Here is a 19,259-nt window from a genome sequence, read left to right as displayed (position 1 = left end):
ATGTTTCAGCCCTTCTGATGATATAGAACTCTGGAAATCTACAATGAGTAGAAAGATAAGTACTGAATTCATGTATCTTACAGAATGATCTACTTATAAAGTCAATATTTTACAATGTAAACTACAAGCATTTCAGCCGTATGCTGAGCCACCTAAAATCAACACTCCTTTGAAGCCCACAGATTTCTCACCTCCTTTAAAAAAAAAAGAAGCGCATTACCAAGAACAGGTCATCATAAATAGAATCATCTTAGGCTGGGAACGATGGCTCACACCTGTAATCCCAGCACTTAGGGAGGCCGAGGCAGGTGGATCACTTGAGGCCAGGAGTTTGAGACCAGCCTGGCCAGTGTAATGAAACTCCATCTCTACTAAAAATACAAAAATTAGCTGGGCATGGTGGCGCACACATGCAGTCCCAGCTACTTGGGAGGCTGAGGCATGAGAATCGCTTGAACCCAAGAGGCAGAGGCTACAGTGAGCCAAGATCACACCACTGCACTCCAGCCTGGGCAACAGAGTGAGATTCTGTCTCAAAAAACAAAACAAAACAAAACAAACAAAACAACAACAACAACAAAAAAATAAGCTTAAACCTAAATAAGAAAAATATTATTCAATGATTCACTTTTAAGTCAGCAACTCAAAAAGTGCTTCATATATTTTCAGCCACTGCATGCTGCATTATGCCACAACTTGAAAGTGTTCAATGTAGAACAATTGGCAGAAATAGCTCTCTCATCCAAACATAACAGTTTTCTATTAAAGATAAATAAACTCTAAACTTTCACCTAGATCTTTCTTCAAAGGTAGACTGTGTTGTGACATGGAGCACTCCACACATGCTCACCCTTAAAATATGCTCAGATGCTGCCCCCTCAGAGAAGTCTCCCTGACTACCCACACACCCAATCCTCCAAGCAAACTATTCACTCTTTTCTCTGATGCTGAAGATGTTTTGCCAGGACACTTATTTCATTATGTTGTAATCAGTTTGTTTGTTTTTGTTTTTGTTTTTTTTTTTTTACTATACTGTGAAATTTTTGACCGGTAAAATGATATCTTAGTCACTGTTCAATATTTAAAGATAAAATTTTCTTATTAGCATTATCTTCTCCAAACTAAATGTATCCACTACTTCTCATCACTCCATGCATAAAGGTTTTCCAAATCCCTTAAATAACCTGGCCACCCTCCCCTGAATGCTTTTTGCTTAGTAAATGTCCCCATGACTCAAAAATAACATTCAACATTGGAGCCAAATCTATTTATCTGAAGCAGACCTACACAGCTCTCCAGAGTTTATGCCATTGTGATCCCTTGTATGTAAAAACAACTTATAACACGTTTCTGTAAACAACTAAGCATCTGGGATAGTGTATAAGGTAGATTAAGTCATTCAACAGGCATATATTAAGTAGCACCAATGTACCAGGCACTGGACTAGGAGCTGAGGATCCTACCATAGTCACATCAAGGAGGCATTTCTTGTGTAGCTTCCCAGCATGTATTAACACTGTGTCACACATAAATGGGGGTTTCATAAACAACTACTTTTGGTATGCTATTGGTTATATCAATATTAACAGACTTCTTTTTTTAAAACCTTTTGCAAATTCTAATATATAAATTGTGACACTCTAAGACTAAGAATATAATATGCAGCATTTCCCAAATATTTGATCACACCACACTGTTTTCACAATGCATCTTGAAGAAGCATCTCCTGAGAATACTTTCTACAGTACCTTCTAGAATCTATAGAGGAGTAAGAAGATCATTGTGGTCTAGGGAAATAAGAGCAAAGGAAGTACCCCAAGGTGAGATGCAAGTAAAGTACAGAGGTGGGATGCAAGTACAGGGGATGTAAGGGAAAGCTTCTAGAGAGAAGAGATACTCAATACAGATCTCCAAGGACACAGCTGAGTAAGTTAAGTGAAAAGAAGTCAGTGGTGAGGTTTTCAGAAAGACTTTTCAGGTATGGGCAAAGCCCAAAGGGGCTTACTATGCACAGTAGCATGTCATGGTCAGAATGGCAGTCACATCTACATTAGCTGGAGGAATCACACGAAAACATCATATTAAAAAAAATCATGAAAAATTTCATTAGAAGCCCTTAACTTCTAATGAGAATGTGACTGCTATCAGTCAGGAATTCTCCCTACTCCCAAACCTACTCTTCCAAAAAGTATACAAAACCAAGAAGAATGAAAAATTGGAATTAAATAAAAACATTTTCAATGAAGCTAAAAAACATATCATCTGTAGATCCCTAAATATAACTATGAGTTGCTAAAAACAATTAAGATTGGGAAGAAGTTAATAAGGGAGTTAAAAAGGAGTCAAATCACAGAAAGTGGAACCTGTCCACTGTTGTCTTGAGTCTCAAAAAGCACCAGCAAAAACACAGCTTTCTAAAAATTGAAGACCTATTCTGAAATCTAAAAACTGTAATTCTTGTTTACAAGGATGTAGGAGCTGTGTTGAGCAAGGCAGGAAATGGCTTGATTTAGAGTAGCAAAATATGAGGGGCTCTAAAAAAAATCACATAAACAAGCCATATTTGCAGGAAGCTGTCTGCTTCTGTGGCAGAAACTTGTGGAGAAATATTTTACATAAAGAATTATTCTGTGTGGTGATGACTCTCTCTACCTAACTGTAATGAGCTCTGCAGAAAATAGCTGGTCTAGTGAAATATACACATTTAATAATAACTAAATTAATAAAAAAGAAACAAGTACAGGCATAACTCAGAGATATTGCAGGTTTGGTTCCAGATCATCACAATAAAGCAAGTCACATGAATTTTTTTGGCATCCCAGTGCATATAAAAGTTATGTTTATACTACACTGTAGACCATTAAGTGTCCAGTAGCATTATGGATAAAAAACAATGTACATGCCATAATTTAAAAATAATTTATTGCTAAAAAAGCTAATAATCATCTTGGCCTTGAGTAAGTTGTAAGCTTTGTGCTGGTGGAGGGTCTTCTCTACTTTGATGGCTGCTGACTGACTACAGTGGTTGTTGCCTAAAGTTGAAGCATCCATGGCAATTTCTTAAAATAAGAAAACAATGAAGTTTGCTGCATCAATTGATTGTTCATTTCATGCAATATTTCTCTAGTATGCAATGCTGTTTGATAGCATTTTACCCACAGTAGAACTTCCTTCAAAATTGGAGTCAATCCTCTCAAGCCCTATCTCACTGCTCTATCAACTAAGTTTATGTACTATTCTATGTCCTTTGTTGTCGTTTCAACAATGCTCACAGCATCTTCACCAGAAGTAGATTCCATCCCAAGAAACCTTTCTTTACACATCCATAAAAACCACTCCTGGTTTGTTCAAGTTTTATCCTGAGATTGCACCAATTTAGTCCCAACTTCAGGCTCTGCTTCTAATTCTAGTCCTCTTTACATCTCCACCACATCTGCAGTTACTTCATCGCACTGATGTCTTGAACCCCTCAAAATCATCTGTTAGGGTTGGAACCGTCTTCTTCCAAACTTCTGTTAATGTTGATATTTTGACCTCCTGCCATGAATTGTGAATGTTGTTAATGGGATCTAGAATGGTGGACTCTTTTGAAAAGACTTTCAATTGACTTTGCCCAGATTCATCAAAGGAATCACTAGGGCAGCTGAGCACTATGTAATGTATTTCTTAAATAGCAAATCTGAAAGTCAAAATTACTCCTTGATCCATGAGCTGTAGAATGGATGCTGAATTAGCATCCATGAAAGCAACATTAATCTTCTGCACATCTCCATCAGACCTCTTGGGTAATCAAGTGCATTGTCAGTGAGCAGTAATATTTTGAAAAGACTCTTACTCTGAGAAATAGGTCTCAATGGTGGGCTTAAAATATTCAGTAAACCATACTGTAAACAGATGGGCTCTCATCTAGAGTTTGTTTTTTCATTTATAGAGCACAGGAAGAATAGAAACAGCATAATTCTTAAGGCCCTAGGATTTTCAGAATGGTCAATGAGCATTGGCTTCAACTTACAGTCACCAGTTGCATTAGCTCCTAACAACAGAGTCGGCCCATCCTTTGAAGCCAGTCATTGACTTCTCTCTAGCTTTGAAAGTCCTAGATGGCATCTTCTTGCAATAGAAGGCTGCTTTGTTTACATTGAAAATCTGCTGTTTAGTGTAGCCACCTTCATCAATGATCTTAGCTAACTCTTCTGGACAGCTTGCTACAGCTTCCACAGCAGCAGTTGCTGCTTCACCTTGCACTTCTAGGTTATGGAGACAGCTTCTTCCTTAGCCTATACTAGGTTTTAATATTTGCTAGCTTCCTCACCTCTATCAGCCTTCATGGAATTGAAGAGAGTTGGAGACTTTCTCTGGATTAAGCTTTGGTTTAAGGAAATATTGTGGCTGATTTGATCTTCTATTCAGACACAAAAACTTTTCTTCATATCAGTAATAAGCATGTATCACTTTCTTATTATTCATATGTTCACTGGAGTAGCACTTTAATTTCCTCCAAGAACTATTCCTTTGCATTCACAACTTGGCTAACCAATTGGTGCAAGAGGCCTAGCTTTCAAACCTGTCTCACCTTTCCACATGCCTTCCTCACTAATGTTAGTCATTTATAGCTTTTCATCTAAAATGAGAGATATGGTCGGGCACAGTGGCTCACTCCTGTAATCTCAGAACTTTGGGAGGCCAAGGACCAGTGGATCACTTGAGGTCAGGAGATCGAGATCAGCTGGACCAACATGGTGAAACCCCGTCTCTACTAAAAATACAAAAAAAAAAAAAAAAAAGCTGGGCATAGTGTTGGGCACCTGTAATCTCAGCTACTAGGGAGGCTGAGGCAGGAAAATTGCTTGAACCCAGGAGGTGGAGGTTGCAGTGAGCCTAGATAGTGCCACTGCACTCCAGCCTGGGCGACAGAGCAAGAATCTGTCTCAAAAATAAATAGATGGATTATAGATAGATAGATAGATAGATAGATAGATAGATAGACAGATAGACAGACAGACAACTCTTCATTTCACTCAAACTCTTAGAGGCCATTGTGGCATTATTAATTGGCCTAATTTAATATTGTTGTGTCTCAGGGAATAGGGAGGCCTGAGGAGAGAGAGAGAGATGGGAAACAGCTGATTAGTGGAACCATCAGAACATGCACGTTTATAGATTAGTTTGATAAAGAACTTTTATAGATTAAGTTCTATAGAGAACATTTATAGATTAAGTTCTGTTAAGGTGGGTCCAGTTCATGGTGTCCCAAAACATTTGAAATATAATAGTAATATCAAAGATTACTGATCACAGATCACCATAACAGATATACAAATAATGAAAAAGCTTGAAATATTGTGCGAATTACTAAAATGTCACCCAGACAATAAGTGAGCACATACTGTTGGAAAAATGATGCTTATAGACTTGCTTGATGCAGGGTTGCCACAAACCTTCAATCTGGAAAAAAATGCAATATCTGCAAAGCACAGTAAAGCAAAGCACAATAAAATGAGGCATGCCTGTACAAAATCAATACAAGGCAATATAAAGAAAAAATATCAAAAACAAAAAGAACACAGCAGAAAAATGTGACTAAGGAGAAAAAAAATTAAACAATAATACATTCATTAAATCATATTGTGAAGCTGTAATAATTAAAACAGGAGGTAGTGACACAAGTAGACAGATAGATGAACAGATTAGTAAATTCAGAAGCTGACCCAAAGACATACGTGAATTTAGTATATGGCAAAGATGTCATCTCAAGTCAGCATGAAAAAGAGGTACTGTTTAATAAATGGTGTTAAAGCAGCTAGGAAAACATCCAAAAAATGTTTACATCAAATCCATACTTCACACCATATACCAAGATAAATTTCAAATAGAGCAAAAGTTTCAATTCTTACCAAACACTGCTAGAAACAAAACTTCATAATGTGTACATACTTCCATCATTGGCCATCTATGAGGATATTTGATGCCCCAGCAATTGATATTTTCAACACTTTTAATAATTGCAAATCAAATGAGTAGAAATATGACACCTTGTTTTACATTTGCTATTCTCTGGTTACTGCAGTTTAAATATATTTTAATGTGTTTATTGACCATTTGAATTCCCTCTTTTGTGAATTTGCCTGTTTGAATCTTTGCTGTTTTATTTGGTTTTATTTGGTTGTTTGTCTTTTTCATATTGATTATTTTAGGATTCCTTTTTACTTTCTAGAAAGCAGTCCAAGTTTGCTTTGTGTGAGACAATTAGTTTCTTCTATATCATTACTTATCTTTTAATTGTATATATGGTATATTCTGATGTGCACCTGTTTTTAATTTTGATGGAGTCAAGTTGTCATCCTTTTCCTTTGTGATTTTTCTTTTTTGTGTCTTGTCAAGGAGGACTTCCTGACCTCAAGGTCAGAAAGATGTTCTATATTGTCTACAAAGAAGGAGAAGAAAACAGAGAGGAGAAAGAGAAAGGAAAAGAAAATATTTAATTTTTATAGTATATATTTGATTCCTATAGTATAGCAAAGTATATAAGAAAAATAAAAGGCAAATGACAAACTAAGGATAATATCTGTAATGTATATCACAGGCCAATCTTTTTTTTTTTTTTTTTTTTTTTGAGACAGAGTTTCTCTCTTGTTGCCCAGGCTGGTGCGATGTTGGCTCACTGTAGCTGTTCAAGCCATTCTCCTGTCTCAACCTCCTAAGTAGCTGGGATTATAGGCGCTACCACACTTGGCTGATTTCTGTATTTTTAGTAGAGACGGGATTTCACCATGTTGGCCAGGCTGATCTCGAACTCCTGACCTTAGGTCATCCACCAGCCTCAGCCTCCCAAAGGGCTGGGATTACAGGCGTGAGCCACCTTTCCCAGCCCCAATCTTTATAATATAAAAACAATACTGGAAAGCCACAAGAATATATAGCAACACAAAAGACAATTGTCAAAATACATTATCAGTTGATAATGATAGAACTGTTGATAGAAAATGAAATACAAAAAACTTTAATTGGATAATAGAAGAAATACTAATTTAGAATAAGCTATATTTCACCTAACAGATTAACAAAAACCCTTAAATTTTGACAACAGCCCATTGACAAGGCAATGGAAAAACAGATACTTTCAATTATTGCTGATGAGAATATAAATTGGCACGAGACCTATGGAAGGCAATTTGAAAACTTTTTCTAAATTACAAATATATACAACTGTTTATTCAGCAGTTCTATTTCTCACAATGTATATTAAACTTACATATATGAAAATAAACAATATGCATTGCAGCACTGTGAGAGCAAAAAATTTGACTATTTTAAATTATCAACAGGGATCCAATTAGAAAAATTATATCTGTACAACAGCATTCTATGCTGCTGTAAAAAAAGAATGAGGAAGCTTTCCATATACTGATACATAAAGATCTGTGAAATGCATTGTATGTTTTTTGTTTGGGGTTTTTTAATGAAAATTAAGATGTACAATGTGGTGTTTTGATATACATACTGAGCTGATTACTACAGTCAAGCTAATTAATATATCCATCTTTTAGTATAGTTGTCTTTTCTCTGTGTGTGGGAGAGTGGTAAGAACACTTAAGATCTACTCTGTTAGCAAATTTCAAGTGTACAATACAGTATTAACTATTATGTTGTGCACTGCAGCATTATTCACGATTACCAAGATATGAATAAATTATTATACACACACACACGTGGAATATTATTCAGCCTTAAAAAAGAAAGATAGCCTGCCATTTGCAACAGCGTGGATGAACCTGTGGAATATTACGCTAAGTGAAATTAGCCCACACAAAAAAATGCTGCATGATCTCACTTATAGGTGGAATCTTAAAAAGTTGAATTTATAGAAACAGAGAGTTGAATGGTGGTTACCAGGGATGGAGAAGTGGGGGGAATGGGGAGGCCCTTGTCAAGGGGCACAAAGTTTCAGTTGTATAGGATGAATAAATTCTGAAGGCCTACTATACAGCATGATGGCTCTAGTTAATAATAATATTGTATATGGGACCTGTATTGTTAATTTAACAAAGCAATTTGTGGAAGAAATGGGTAGGAGACAGAGTTTTGTGCTAGGCAGGGAAAGAATATATCATTTATTGGTTTGTATTTGCCTGAAGAAACTCTTGGAGAACTCAAAATGAGCTAATTACAGTGGTTACCAATGTGTGAAAAAGGGACAGGAGGTAAATGAGGAAAAAGAGAACGAGAAATGGGAGACTTTGCAGACTACACATATTTACATTTTAAAAAATTTTTTAGGCCGGGCGTGGTGGCTCACACCTGTAATCCCAGCACTTTGGGAGGCCGAGGCGGGCGGATCATGAGGTCACAAGATCAAGACCATCCTGGCTAACACGGTGAAACTCCATCTCTACTGAAAATACAAAACATTAGCCAGGCGTGGTGGTGGGCGCCTGTAGTCCCAGCTACTTGGGAGACTGAGGCAGGAGAGTGGCCTGAACCCGGGAGGCAGAGCTTGCAGTGAGTCGAGATCATGCCACCGCACTCCAACCTGGGCAACAGAGCAAGACTCTGTCTCAAAAAAAAAAAAAAAAGATCTGAAACATTGTATTGCCTATTCAATTGATTTAATTTAAAAATTAATTTATTTTAAAACAACCGAACTCAATAATATTAATTTAGTTCAAAAAATAGAAGCCAAACAATAAAGGTGATACCTTTGGCTATCTTTCTCCCTGTCTCAGAGTTTGAAAAAAATTGTAGAGATTCAGTGGAGAGGTGGTCTTCTGATTAAAGTTCTAGTATGATGCTATTTTTATGTGTCAAAACAAATTAAGTTTCCTATGATGTTTCAGGACAGGAATTATAAATTCAAAATGTTTTTTCTAAAGGATACTATAAAGGGATGAAACAATTTATGGTAAGCTTAAGCAGTGAAGATATTCCATGCAATACAAAAATGTCAACTTCAAATTAGTCTGAAGATCACATATAAAGGGAAGAAAACAACTTTACCACTAAATGATCAACCGACAACATGAAGCAGAATATAATGAAATGCATAACATTTTATTATCACATCTATTTTTTGCAATTCAGAAAAACCATAAAGGATATCTTCCAAACCTGTAATTTAACACATAACACTGTAACACATTTCTAAAGCAAGTTTTAAAATGAGTCAGCCTTATAAGGCTGAGTGACATTTTGTCACAGATTTAAAGGAAAATCCTTTCTCTGTTAAGATCTTATAATATATATATAATAAAGAAACGCACAGAATAAGGTTAGACAAATTTGAGAATTTTGTTATCACCTTAACATCAAGGTGTTAATGCATATGTAACCACAAGTATTAGAACTATTTCTTCCATTATATCAGATGACAAGAAAGGTGCCTGAAAATTGTCTTATTTGTTCAGGTAAATTAAATGATGTCAGATCAATGAATGATGTGCTTATCATTATAGAATCTAGATGTTCAGTGTATCATGGGCTAAAACAACATTTGTAATGGTGTGAAAATGAAATACTTCAACATCAAAAAGATTCATTTCCCAGAGAGGACTTATTTTTATAGTTATTCTTTTTCTGTTGGACTAGCTGGCTTATGATTCTTGTCTGTGGAAAAAGAACCTGAAAAAAATAACTGTCACTGTAATTAAGCACAGCAAAGGTAGAGAAACAAAGGGAGCATTCAAAACGGATAGAGGGGTGGGGAGGGATGTCACTGGGGAACATTCTTGTGTTCGTTAGTTCACCTGAAACGAACTCTTAAAGTTGAAGAACTAAATATTGTTCTCATAGAAGCACATACTTGGTGTACAAGAAGGAATGACCACAGGATGGGGCCAAAGGCGAAGACAGTTGAAAGTCAATGAGCTGAAAAACTTACTGTAAAGGGAAAAAAGGAAAGGGACATTCTCAAGACATTTTACTACAGATCCTGTGGAAGTAATGCCATTTAGTCTTTATTGACTTTTCCTTAAACTTTAGCATTTTTACACTTTTTTTTAACTATTTAATTTCAGCAGGTGAGGGAAGAGCAGGAATGCCAAACTCCTGGTGTCTCCCTCAGCACAGGTCCTGCTCCATAAAGGTTTTTGGCCTTGAAAGGTCTGTGGCTCCACCCAGGGCTGCAAGGATGGATGTCAACTTTGGGCAGAACAAGAGAAACAGGCCCAGGAATGGGAAAGGGTTATGACCACTAACCCTGCTACCATATGGTCAGATATTTTTTATTCATGAAGAGAAGTTAAAAATCTATATCTCATATATTCTTGATATTTAAATGTTTTTTAAAAGTTGTTCACAGCCTGAGGGTAGCTAGTTTGCAATCCGTGTGCTTTAATAGTAGTAACAGGTAACCCTCATGCAAAACTCCCTATGCACCAGGAGTTGTTCTAAGTATTTTATATATATAACCTCATTTCAAACTCCTAATAACCACTTGAGGTAAGACCTTTTTATCCCCATATTTAAGATGAGTAAACTGAGGCACAAACAAGTCTATAGCTTGCCCCAGGTGGCACAGCTGGCAAATGGCAGAGGTAGGACTTGAACCTACAGAGTCCGCTCCAGAATTCATACTCTCAAACACAAAGATGTTTCTATAAGAAAATTTCCCCTTCAAAGAGCCAGTTATAAATATTTGTTCAATTATGGAACTAAATCAGCTAACTCTGGCCCTATGCCTACTGATGTATTTCAGGTAAACATTTTTCTGAAATTATTTTTTAAATTTTTGAGAAATTAATGAGCCATCAGTGTTTCTGAAGGGCCCAATTTGAAAGAGAAGTTATTTTGAAAAACTTAAGCTTACTATGTATTATTTTCTAGCTGTAAAACATCATTTTGAAAAAATATATATTTTTATGTTTTAGCTACCATGTGTCATTTTGCTTTTGAATAACTTTCTTATCAAAAATACTGAACTGATGCCAGAAGCCAACTGAAATAATGACTTCTAAGTTTTATTTGAAGATTGAATTCATACTGTTTAAACATTTCTTTTTTTTTCTTTTTCTTTTTTTTTTTTTGAGACAGGGTCTCTCACTCCATCGCCCAGGCTGGGGTGCATTGGCACAATCACGGCTCACTGTAGCCTCTGCCTCCCAGGCTCAGATGGTCCTCCTTCCTCAGCCTCCTGAGTAGCTGGCACTACATGCATGCATAACCATCCAGCTAATTTTTGGTTTTTTTTGTACAGACATGGTTTCTCCATGTTGCCCAGGCTGGTCGAACTTCCGGGCTCAAGTTATCTACCAACCTCAGCCTCCCAAAGGGCTGGGATTACAAGTGTGAGCCATCACACCTGGACCATAAATACCTTTTTCAAAAACTAGGAGCTCATTTTATATTACACTTTAACTCTTCAAAATTTTGCACTTTATTATCTAATTTTATATTCTTATCAATTTAAAATTAGTCAATTTATATATGAAAAACAAAGGGGCTAGAGACTGCTTACTCCTTGTGTGAAAAATGTGGAACTGTCTGGCATGCACCGTGTGGATCTACTAGCACCTCACTATGTGTGGAAGTCCTTTCAATTTATTTGTTTCACCTGGGAAGTTTAGTAGCTACTTTGAGAAATGGAATTACCACATCATCCTTTGAGGAGAGCATAATGTAAAGTTGTCTTAAAACCTGCATTCAACGTGACACTCAAAGTCATCAAGTCAGACTTCAACAATTCTAAGAATAACTATTAACGTCACCATTTCTGGGCATTTTCCTTCCATTCCTAAATTGTTAAAACAGAGATCGAGATCATTATCTCAAACATGTTTATCATGAAGTTCAGATAATATGAAATACTGTATAATAATAGTATGTTGCCTCAGAGACATATTTAATTGGGGACTAAAATGTTTGCGTATATTGAGTATATTACTTTTAGTATACAGTGACAATGGCTCATATAATGAAAATGATCATCATTGTGATAGAGGGCTCTGAGTAAATTCTGTTGATCTTTTCTTAATACTATACAGGCCAGGTTAGTCTCTACAATTTTTTATTTTTATTATTTTTTTTGAGACATATTTCTCACTCTGTCGCCCAGACTGGAGTGCAGTGGTGTGATCTTGGCTCACTGCAACCTCCGCCTCGCGAGTTCAAGCAATTCTCTGCCTCAGCCTCCCGAGTAGCTGGGATTACAGGCGCCAATGACCACGCCCAGCTAATTTTTGTATTTTTAGTAGAGACGGGGTTTCACCATCTTGGCCAGGCTGGTCTTGAACTCCTGACCTAGTAATCCACCCTCCTTGGCCTCCCAAAGTGTTGAGATTACAGTCATGAGCCAGGGCACCCGGCCTAGTCTCTACATTTTACAGTAGGAATTTAATTGTGTGCATTTGTGTGAGGTAATGCAATATATGTAACATATTTAATATTCTCTCTCTGTCTCTTTCTACACACACACACACACACACACACACACACACACACACACACACACACATATATCATACAAAAATGTCCACATGTTATATTGGTATATTTTTCAAAGTAAATTTATAGTGAACATTTTTCCCATCTTTTATTATCTCACCTGGATGCTTTAAAACAGCCAAAAACTAAAATACAATATCCATGTTGCAATCTGGTTATGCTTTGGAAGGATAAACATCTATAATAACCTTAAAATGTTTTAAAATTATATAAAATAGGTGAATTATTACACTAGCAGCAGTAAAATTTCTTACCAGAAAAGCTTGATCTAACAGTTGAAAATGCCATTAGCCTTCATGGAAGACAAGAACATGCTCTCTACTTTGCCAACAAACATACAATGTAAGTTTTCTTCTACAAAATAAATTCATATTTTGAAATGCCATACTTCTGGAGCTTTGATTTACATTTCTGATGGTGGCGAATTAGGAAATTAGACTAAGCACATTAATGAATCTAGAGGATAGTCATTTTCAGTCCAATAATGATATGAAAGCAGTACCCTACCAAAAGATTAAACCTAACTTCACATAAAACTTCCGATATTCTAGAAGATGGCACCAACATCTGCAACAGTAATAATAGTAGTGATCCTTTATTCAGCCTTAGTAATTATGTGCAAACTTTATATGCAGTTCATAACTGGCAATGGAAGTAAGACAGCATTTGTATAGTGTAAGATAGCAACCTGTCCATGACTGCCTTGGTCACAAAATCTCTGTGTCCTCTGCAGTTCCAGGATGAATATGAGTAACTGCAGTTATGTATTTTACACTAGTGAAAAACATTAAAATTGATGAAAAGGCAAATGCAATGTGCTTAACTGATCCCTCCCCTCAAAAATCTAACCCTTGTGTCATTTTTTAAAATGGTTAAGAAATAGGTTGACTTTCTGTACAACATGAAAATTTCTTTGGCTCAGGCCTCCACTAGAAAACCTAAGACGAGGTCAGGTGCAGTGGCTCACGCCTGTAATCCCAACACTTTAGGAGGCCGAGGCGGGCGGATCACGAGGTCAAGAGATCAAGACCATCCTGGCTAACATGGTGAAACCCTGTCTCTACTCAAAATACAAAAAATTAGCCAGGCGTGGTGGTGGGCACCTGTAGTCCCAGCTACTCAGGAGGTTGAGGCAGGAGAATTGCTTGAACCTGGGAGGTGGAGGTTGCAGTGAGCCGAGGTTGTGCCACTGCACTCCAGCCTGGGTGACAGTGCGAGACTCGGTCTCAAAAAAAAAAAAAAAAAAAACCTAAGACAAATCCTACTGGATAACACTGTCCTTCAACACATGCAAACCATGTGGTGACAAAGCAAAAATAAAAAAATCACTATTTGAAAGTGACCCCAATCAAGGCACCCAGACTCACTGGTTACTCACAGTTTTTTTCTTGTCCTTCCGGTGGTGTACACTGTTTTCAGAAGGTTGACTATTCACTCTCCAATGGCATAAGCCTGTTGCATCATATCTACAGGTGTTACCCTGTAGATAACTTGTATCCGTACCTTTCAGAGATGTTAACTGTAAGGAAGAAACCTAAAAAATTCATTCTGATAGAATGACCCTCCATCAGGTCCAATTCTTTCTAAAGAAACCTCTCTTGTAGAGAGTCCTTGTGTGGAAAAGAAACAACTACATTCAGTGTATGCAGAAGTATGATCCTCCATACTTACTCTGAGCAGTCTACTTTTTCACTATTAAAGCTCCATCTGTACCTGATATTGCCTATAAGGTCACCACTATCATCTCCAAATTCAGACTTTTAGCTCGGTACAGCTCCATCCTCCTTAGATTAAGCAAGAGTGATTCCCTGAAGTGGCACCATGAAACGATATCAAAGCATTAATGTTCCTCATTAACATAAGATACTGGGGAACATTATTAAAGACAAACACATATGAACAACAAAAGGTAGTTCTCTGCCCCAGAATTTCGACTCCCTCCCTTACTCCATGCAATTTCAGCCAGTAAAGAGCTTGGCTTACTTTTTACAAGCAGGGTCTCCCTCTATCGCCCAGGCTGGGGTGCAATGGTGCAACCATAGTTCACTGCAGCCACAAACTCCTGGGCTCAAATGATCCTCCCACCTCAGCCTCCCAAGTAGCTAGAACTACAGACACATGCCACCATGCCCAGCTAATTTAAAAAAAAAAAACTTTTTGTAGACACAGAGTCTCACTATGTTGCCCAGGCTGGTCTCATACTCTTGGCCTCATGCAATCCTCCTGCTCAGCCTCCCAAAGCACTGGGATTATAGGTGTGAGCCACTCCACCTGGCATAGCTGGACATTTTTACTGTGCAAATACTAAATATTTGAGTCACCCCTACTACTTTCTCCTATGACCTGGACGATGCCAGCACTGAAAGGTAAGTGAGAAGTTTGAGGAAGTCACTGAAAACTCAGTAGACAATTCAGGCCTTCATCTGCTTTTTCTTCCAATTGAGCTGGATCCATGGAGACAGAGTGAACAGCATTGGACAGGAAGCCAAACTTAGCTAGGTAGCACAGAGGTCTTAGATAAAGCAAACAAAGCATGGCTTTGTGAGGTGACAAAAAGGAAATGAGCAAAGTCACACCCTAAGCCCATCCTCCAGGCAGTCCAGTGAGCAGGAAACAAAGCCACAAAACCAATGGCCCCAGTGTTGAGAATATACTGTACAGGTGGTCAAAAGGAAGTTCAAGTTAGGTTCTGCCTTTTAACCCACTTCAATGTATTCTAATTGCCTACAGTTGTACTCTAAGAAAATAAGGGAAGGGCCTTCTTACTTTTAAGCTTATATTAAACATCACATATTCATATACTGAAGCTCTTTTTAAAAATAAAATGAGTCTAATCTTACAAAATGTTTTCTTACATTAACAAAGAAATCTATCAGTAATTGCTAACAGTGCTATTTATTTTAGAAACTGAAAAGAAAAAAAAAATGAAAGACAACTTAAAGATTTAGCATTCTGCCCAGATTCTCCTTGTCACTTAGCAAGGATAAACCCAAGCTTTCAGATGTTAAACATTTTTCCTATTCTCAAAATGCAGAGAGGCCACTGTTGATAATGAGGACCATGATGGCATTTTAAACCAGAATACTTATTGAACACCTAATAATACCTAGACAATAAGAAAATTACATCTAATCTAAACACTAAGGACAATACTATCAATGTTGAGTAAAGCAAAGAAATAGAATATTTACAAACAATTAAAAGTTAAATTATGGAATAAATATTTTTATCATAGACATTTGGGAAAAATATTGAGTGTTTATGTGTGTGTGCATGCGTGCGTGTGTTTGTGTGTACATGCATACAGTCATGTACTGCATAATGACATTTTAGTCAATAACAGACTACATACACAACAGTGGCCCCATAAGATTATAGATCTGAAAAATTCCTATCCCCTAGTGACCCTGTAGCTGTCAAAATGTTGTAGCACAACACATTACTCATGAGATCATCATGATGCTGGTATAAACAAACCTACTATGCTGCCAGTCATGTAATAGCATAGCACATACAGTATGGACAGTACATAACACCTGATAATAAATGACTGTGTTACTGGTTTATATATTTACTATGCTAAACTTTTTATCATTACTTTAGAGTGTATTTCTTCCGCTTATTAAAAAATAAGTTTAAGTGGATAACAGCCTCAGGCTGATCCTTCAGAAGGAATGCCTTCCAGAAAAACGCATTTATTTAGGAATGCCTTCCAGGAAAAGGCATTTTTGTCATAGGAGAAAAATCTATGGGTCATAACATAGGAGATGACAGTTTCATGCGGGCTATTGCCCCTGAAGGCCTTCCAGGACCTTCTACATGAAGGGGTTATTGCCCCCGGAAGGCCTTCAGGGGCAATATGTTCCAGGACAACATGAAGGTCCTGGAAGGCCTTCAGGGGCAATATGTCCCAGGACAACAGGTAGAAGTGGTAAACAGTGGTATTTTCCACCAGCATAGGCCCAGGCCAAGATGTGTGTTTGTGTCTTCATTTTTAGCAAAATAGTTTTAAAATAAAAAAAATTAAAAATAGAAAGGCACGTGGAATAGGGATGTCAAGATATAAAGGATATAAAGACAATATTTTTGTACAGCTGCACAATGTATTTGTGTTTAAGTGTTATTATGAAATAGTCAAAAGGTTTAAAACCATTTAAAAGTTTATAAACTAAAAAAGTTACAGTAAGCTAAGGTTATTAAAGAAAGAAAACTTTTTAAATAAATTTAGAGTAACCTAAACGTACATTGTTTATAAAGTTTACAGTAGCGTACAATAATGTCCTAGGCCTTCACATTCACTCACCACTCACTCACTCACTCACACCATTCACTCACTACTCACTCAGGGAGTGACTCATCCAGAGCAACTTGCAGTCCTGCAAGCTCTGTTCATGGTAAGTGCCCTAAACAGGTGGACCATTTTAAAAACCTTTTGTATCATATTTTTACTATGCCTTTTCTATGTTTAGATACACAAATACTATTGTATTATAATTACCTATAGTATTGAATTCTATATTACAATTATATACTGTATTACAATTACCTATGGTATAGTACCATTACTATTGTAATACAGTACATAATTGTAATATAGTATTCAGTACTATATGTAATTGTAATACAATAGTATTTGTGTATTTAAACACAGAAAAGGTATAGTAAAATGCTGTACCTTTTTATTAATATGTCATACAGGTTTGTAGCCTAGGAGCAATAGGCTATACCATATAGCCTATATGTGTATAGACTATGCCATCTAGGTTTATGTAAATACACTCTATGATACTCATACAAAAATGAAATTGCCTAATGACTAATTTCTCAGAACATATTCCCCATCATTAAGTGATCCATTACTCTCTCTATATATGGTACAAAACTATATGTACTCTCTATATATACTGCTTAAGTATACAGTACACAGTCATGTATCACTTAATGATGGGATATATATCATCATATGTATATACAGATGGCCCCCAGTGATAATGATTTAACTTATAATTTTTTGACTTTTTGATGATACAAAAGGTATGTTTATTCAGTAGAAACTCTACTTCAAGTACCCATACAATCATTCTGATTTTCACTTTCAGAACAGTATTCAATAAATTATATGAGATATTAGAATAGGCTTTGTGTTAGATTATTTTGCCCAACTGTAGACTAATTTAAGTGTTCTAAGCACATTTATGGTAGGCTAGGATGAGCTAGGATGTTTGATATGTTAGGTGTATTATTTTTTAAGATGGAGTCTCGCTCTGTTGCCCATGCTGGAGTGCAGTGGTATGATCTCGGCTCACTGCAACCTCACCTCCTGGGTTCAAGCGATTCTCCTGCCTCAGCCTCCTGAGTAGCTGGGATTACAGGTGTGCATAATCACACCTAGCTAATTTTTGTATTTTTAGTAGAGATGGGGTTTCAGCATGTTGGTCAGGCTGGTCTCAAACTCCTGACCTCGTGATCTGCCCACCTCGGCCTACCAAAGTGCTGGGATTACAGGTGTGAGTCACTGCGCCTGGCCGTTAGGTGTGTTAAATGCATTTTCCACTTGCAATATTTTCAACGTAGGATAAATTTATTGGGATGCAGCCCCATCATAAGTGGAGGAGCATCTGTATATAGGATTGAGTGTCTAGGTAACGTTCAGGAAGCACACAGGAAGATCTAATTGGTGTGTAAGCAAAGGATAGTAGCCAAGACATCCTGAATCCCCTGAAACAACTCATTCAAAATAAGAGAAATAGGAATGAGTATAGTATGTGTGAAGAGACAATGAGTGAAATTAATCTGGGCAAATTAGACTGCATAGATTAGGGAGCAATGAAAAATAAATCTATATAGGTCAGGTAGTGTCCGTCTTGTGTACATAGCCAAAAACTTGAAATTGATCTCAATACAACATTATAGGTTCTATAAGAGGAGCTGACACAATGGAAGACATGTTTTAGGACACTATACAGGTTAGGTTTAGAAAAGGATGACTTAAGCCATGCATATTAGCCATAAGGCTAAATCAAATATTCAGACATGTCATAAAGATATGACCAATAGGACACTCGAAAAGGAAATGAAAGGGTAAATTTGAGAAACATTGAAAAAGGAGGAAACCCAAGTCCCTAATAGACTGGATATGGAAGAGTAAAAGAACATATCAAAAGTGACACCAACAATCCTTTCAAAATAGAGATGCCTACAGAATACTACCAGAACCTACTGAGAGAAATGGAGAGGTTGAGAAATGTGGCCTTGGATAAGAATGGGGTGGGAGTTTATTTTTTTATTTACTATAATTTAAAGCAATGACTATGAGCACTCAACACTTCCCTAAATCACCATCAATGGAAAAAAAAAAACATTATTCTAGTTCTGAGGAGTTTTTAATGTAGTTTGCCAAAAATGCAATGCAGACTGTTAAATGAAATGAGAAGAAACAAAACTAAATGTGAAAACTGTGATAATGAATTAAATGCTGGTTTTTCTTAATCACTGATATAACCTAAAATAATGGACTAAGACAGGAAATGGGGGCAGTGGATTAAAATGTCACAAATGGAAAGCAGGATGCTGAATCTTGAGTTATGCATTGAGAGATTAGAGATAGAGAAGGAAGAACTGAGGTGGAGCCAGCCAGAGCAGAATCTGCTGAGCTATCACAGTGGGCCATGTGGCTAGGGAAGCTATGCAAGTAAATCTTAAGTGAAAGGAACAAGCAGTGGAAAAAAGCCTGCCTTAAAGCGAGATTTGCAACAACCAATCCTAGAATCACAAACTAGTGAATAGAGGCAACCTTGCAGTACTACTTTTCTTGTTTGCTAACA

At 36.9% G+C, this 19,259-nt stretch overlaps 1 long non-coding RNA gene across 2 annotated transcripts; it reads right to left on the bottom strand.

Moving 5' to 3' along the window:
* Positions 1-2,903: 2,903 nt before the first annotated feature.
* Positions 2,904-15,007, bottom strand: LOC107974670 (uncharacterized). 2 transcript variants are annotated; one of them, XR_010157182.1, is made up of 4 exons: positions 13,814-15,007; positions 6,309-6,424; positions 5,388-5,464; positions 5,032-5,094 (listed from the first exon to the last, which is right to left on the bottom strand). It is a non-coding gene; the product is annotated as an uncharacterized LOC107974670 (long non-coding RNA). The 2 variants fall into 2 exon arrangements; XR_001717588.3 differs by lacking the exon at positions 5,388-5,464 and having other exon boundaries at positions 2,904-5,094.
* Positions 15,008-19,259: the final 4,252 nt, after the last annotated feature.

The sequence above is a fragment of the Pan troglodytes genome, chromosome 4 (genome assembly GCF_028858775.2).
Source record: "Pan troglodytes isolate AG18354 chromosome 4, NHGRI_mPanTro3-v2.0_pri, whole genome shotgun sequence".
Lineage (NCBI taxonomy): Eukaryota > Metazoa > Chordata > Mammalia > Primates > Hominidae > Pan > Pan troglodytes.
Note: the sequence above shows the minus strand (reverse complement) of the source record. Positions and strands in the feature narration are given on the sequence as shown.